We start from the raw sequence: 5,000 nt of genomic DNA, 5'->3' as shown, positions 1-5,000 counted from the left end.
AGCAGCCGGCCGCCCGGGAGTGTGTCCCGGGGGCCCCGCGCGAACACGCAAGCGTCCGCTCAATTATTCTGCAAACAGGAGGAGGCTGAGCTCCCCTGCACAACACACCTCGAAACCCTCTCAGGTCCCGGCGGCGCGCAGCGCCGTCCTAAGTACTTGGTCGGGTTCGAGAGAGGGCGCAATCGCCCGGAGTTAGGCGAGTAGACGCTTTAGGTGCGACCACCCGTGCTCCCAACTGAGCTTGCCGCTGCCGACAGAGGCCCGGAGCGTGCTGTCGTGGCATTGCCGGCGGGAGACAACACGCGCCACCTACGGTGACCGGCAGCTCCAACGCCAGCGCCACAGAAGGACAAAAGCCCCACTTGGGTGCCGAAGCGAACTCTCCCAGCACAGCGCACGCGCCAACACGTCCGCACAGCTGCGATACAAACCACCTGCGAGAACCGCTGGGGCGACCGAGCAGCAGACGGCGTCGCGGCGCCGAGCGCCGGGCGGGCGGCGCATCCTCAGCGCACACAGTCCTCAATCGGACCAGCACACTGCAGATGGCCACCGCGCTTCGCACCGGGCCCCGCGAGGACCTACTTTGGCCGCAAGGCGCCGCGAGCAGGGGGCCCCGGCGCGCAGCTGCGCCGCCTGCCGCGTCCGTCGGCCGGCGCGCCTGCCACTGGCCGCCCCCACCAGCCGGCTGTAGCGCGTGCGCCCACGCACCGCGCTGCCAGCACGCCGGGCGGCCCCCCCTCACCGGCCGGGGACAGTCTCACCCAGCCACCGCCGCGTATCGCCTCACACCCAGATCCCCTTTCACGTTCGTGGGCATGGTGGGTATCCCTGAAACAACCAGTTAATAGCTCGACCGATCGTCGCCAACACTGATTCACCTCTAGCGAGAACAACCGCACCACAACGGGTTACCTGTTGTTCATTTGCGTAACGTCACCAGCAAACGTAGACGTCCATCGCCATTTGCAACGAGTATTGCATGCCTGTGTCAGGTGTCACAACACACTACGTCTGCCCACATAGACGCAACAACATGTGCACGCCTCGAGAACACGTGGAAGGTAGCCCCCGTACGTATGCGGTGTCCATTGCGCGAACGACTGTCAGCCGGCCTCTGCAGGATGTCGCAGATGTGGAACGCGGTGCAAACATGCTATCACGGTGTGTGAGAAGAGACGACTACGTCCGAATACACGCTCCACTACATCAACAGACTGCTCATGCTGATCGCCATCGAGGGCGTCCGTTCCTCCCACACGTCTGAATGGCGTACCACACTGCAATCCAGCTCTTATAGGAGACGACACGTAGCTGCGTGCACAATATTTGGACTGTATGGTCTGCCGTTGCTAGGCGCAGTCGTCGTACGGTCACACATGTGCCACGATGTATCATTCAGTACATACGGACCAATGTGCAGTACAGTTTGTGGGTTTTGCGTACATCGGCGGACAGGTGACAGGCCGTACCACAACGTAGGCTGAGTACGTCGGCATGCGAAGGGCATTGAACATGCAAACTTCTCAACGACCAGCTTGCGAAGGCAGGGGGGAAGGGGGGGGGGGGGGGCATGTACGTCCTGCTGCTATCCACATTACAGTGTATAGCAGGAGCATGTGGAAAGTCAGCAACACCTGCAAGGTGTTTAACATGACGCGATACACAGGGGACCGGCAGTGCGAATAGCGAACTATATTGCGAGGGTTGCGGTTAGGCAACACTACACTAATTTAACGAGTTGCATAACAATTACAGAGCAGGTTAAGGCGCAATATAGGTTAGGTTAAGGCACAACATGGGTTACGTTAAAGCACAACATGGGTTACGTTAAAGCACAACATGGGTTACGTTAAAGCACAACATGGGTTACGTTAAAGCACAATTTAGGTTACGTTAAAGCACAATTTAGGTTACGTTGAAGCACAATTTAGGTACGTTGAAGCACAATTTAGGTTACGTTGAAGCACAATTTAGGTTACGTTGAAGCACAATTTAGGTTACGTTGAAGCACAATTTAGGTTACGTTGAAGCACAAATTAGGTTACGTTGAGGCACAAATTAGGTTACGTTGAGGCACAAATTAGGTTACGTTGAGGCACAAATTAGGTTACGTTGAGGCACAAATTAGGTTACGTTGAGGCACAATATGGGTTAGGTTGAGGCACAATATGGGTTAGGTTGAGGCACAATATGGGTTAGGTTGAGGCACAATATGGGTTAGGTTGAGGCACAATATGGGTTAGGTTGAGGCACAAATTGGGTTAGGTTGAGGCACAATATGGGTTAGGGTTAAGGCACAATATGGGTTAGGTTAAGGCACAATATGGGTTAGGTTTAAGGTACAATATGGGTTAGGTTAAGGTACAATATGGGTTAGGTTAAGGTACAATATGGGTTAGGTTAAGGTACAATATGGGTTAGGTTAAGGTACAATATGGGTTAGGTTAAGGCACAATATGGGTTAGGTTAAGGCACAACATGGGTTAGGTTAAGGCACAACATGGGTTAGGTTAAGGCACAACATGGGTTAGGTTAAGGCACAACATGGGTTAGGTTAAGGCACAACATGGGTTAGGTTAAGGCACAATATGGGTTAGGTTAAGGCACAATATGGGTTAGGTTAAGGCACAACATGGGTTAGGTTAAGGCACAATATGGGTTAGGTTAAGGCACAACATGGGTTAGGTTAAGGCACAACATGGGTTAGGTTAGGTACAATATGGGTTAGGTTAAGGTACAATATGGGTTAGGTTAAGGTACAATATGGGTTAGGTTAAGGTACAATATGGGTTAGGTTAAGGTACAATATGGGTTAGGTTAAGGTACAATATGGGTTAGGTTAAGGTACAATATGGGTTAGGTTAAGGTACAATATGGGTTAGGTTAAGGTACAATATGGGTTAGGTTAAGGTACAATATGGGTTAGGTTAAGGTACAATATGGGTTAGGTTTAAGGCACAACATGGGTTAGGTTAAGGCACAACATGGGTTAGGTTAAGGCACAACATGGGTTAGGTTAAGGCACAACATGGGTTAGGTTAAGGCACAACATGGGTTAGGTTAAGGCACAACATGGGTTAGGTTAAGGCACAACATGGGTTAGGTTAAGGCACAACATGGGTTAGGTTAAGGCACAACATGGGTTAGGTTAAGGCACAACATGGGTTAGGTTAAGGCAACAACATGGGTTAGGTTAAGGTACAATATGGGTTAGGTTAAGGCACAACATGGGTTAGGTTAAGGCACAACATGGGTAGGTTAAGGCACAACATGGGTTAGGTTAAGGCACAACATGGGTTAGGTTAAGGCACAACATGGGTTAGGTTAAGGCACAACATGGGTTAGGTTAAGGCACAACATAGGTTAGGTTAAGGCACAACATAGGTTAGGTTAAGGCACAACATAGGTTAGGTTAAGGCACAACATACGTTAGGTTAAGGCACAACGTAGGTTAGGTTAAGGCACAACGTAGGTTAGGTTAAGGCGCAATGTAGGTTAGGTTAAGGTACGATATAGCTGAGGTTAAGGTACAATATCGCTTAGGTTAAGGTACACATTGTTGTAGGGAAAGGTGTATTGGGGGGGGGGGGGGCGGCAGGTTCGTTGATAGTGATTATCGTAGTGCATGCCTGCGGGATCATCCGATTTGTCACGTCAGGATGCACTTGTGGCTCATGACAGGCGGCGCTCCGATTCCAAGGTTATGGCAGATGTGTGTCTTTCATTCCTGCCATTGTTTGTGTACTGTGACAGGAGGCAGTATTGTGATGTTGGGTGCACCCCTGTGTAGGACATGTGTGGGTGTTCGTGGCTTAACTGAGCAATGGCGGATGTCGGAAGGGTGGGATATTCTGTTTTCTGGGTGGACCTCCCGGTCTGGTTATGATAGTGTGGATTGTGTAATGTGGCGGAGAGGATGCACCGGATGTTCTTCCATGCTGGTGGTTAGATATTGTGTGTGTGCCTGTTAGAGGCAGAGAGTAGTGTGTGATAGTGTCCTGGCTGACGTGTGGTTCTCATTGTGTGCAGAGTCCTTTCAGCATGTATAGGGACGGTTGTATATATTATCTGTATTCTGATGGCTCTGCATTTATTACTAATCAGTGCCGTGTATACGGTTACTCTGGTTCCAGTCGAAAACTGTTCTATCTCTGTACATTAGTGACACTGCGGCTCCACTATGTTGCTGCCCCTGTCGGCCGTTTCCCCCCAGTGTATGGCTAGTGATTATCAGCAATCAGTCTATTAGTCAATACCGGTAGTGTGACGACTTCAAATGTCCGGGATGGGGGAAGCTAAACCCTTCCCGTGGGTCAGGGCCTAGAAAGACTCTTCCCACGCAGGAGGCTCGGGACTGTCGTTACTCTTCCGAGAAATATATTTGCCCAGCGTTTTTTGCGACTGCGAGTGCAACGCCAGGAGGCTCCGACTGTCGTTACTGTTCCGAGATATATATTTGCCCAACGTTTTTTGCGACTGCGAGTGCAACGCCCACGGGTACCGACATGGATGGGGCGCTTCCTAGCTGATCGCTCGGCATGGGAATCAGTACAGTGAGCAATGCGATCGCGTCTGTAGCTTGTACGTGGTAACAGCTCGCAGCTCATGTATAGGGACAGCGGGAATGTCGCATATTGGACATAACTCTTCATGAAACGCAAGTTATAGGTGTGGATTGCACATTACGAGTGCGGGAAACTTCCGCCGTTCATCCGCTGGCGTTGCGGAGTTTTGGCCGTTGGGGTGGGGCACGAGCGGGTGCGGGTGGTGTGATTGCCGGTCCACGACGTCGTGCGGCAGAGGCACTGGCGTTTGGGTGCTGTGGTCGACAGAGGCTGCATGCTTTGTGGGTGGCGTCGAAAGATGGGCACTGTGGGCCCATCGATGTCTTAGTCGGCTTGGCGTCCCATAGATGGCGGTATCGTCGTTGCAGGAGCTCATGCTGAGGGAGACCTACAGATGGCGGTATGTTATGTGGTGCGCTCGACATGGCGGAC

Source organism: Schistocerca serialis, unplaced genomic scaffold (assembly GCF_023864345.2).
Source record: "Schistocerca serialis cubense isolate TAMUIC-IGC-003099 unplaced genomic scaffold, iqSchSeri2.2 HiC_scaffold_1116, whole genome shotgun sequence".
Taxonomy (NCBI): domain Eukaryota; kingdom Metazoa; phylum Arthropoda; class Insecta; order Orthoptera; family Acrididae; genus Schistocerca; species Schistocerca serialis.
This window is presented reverse-complemented; position numbering follows the sequence as displayed.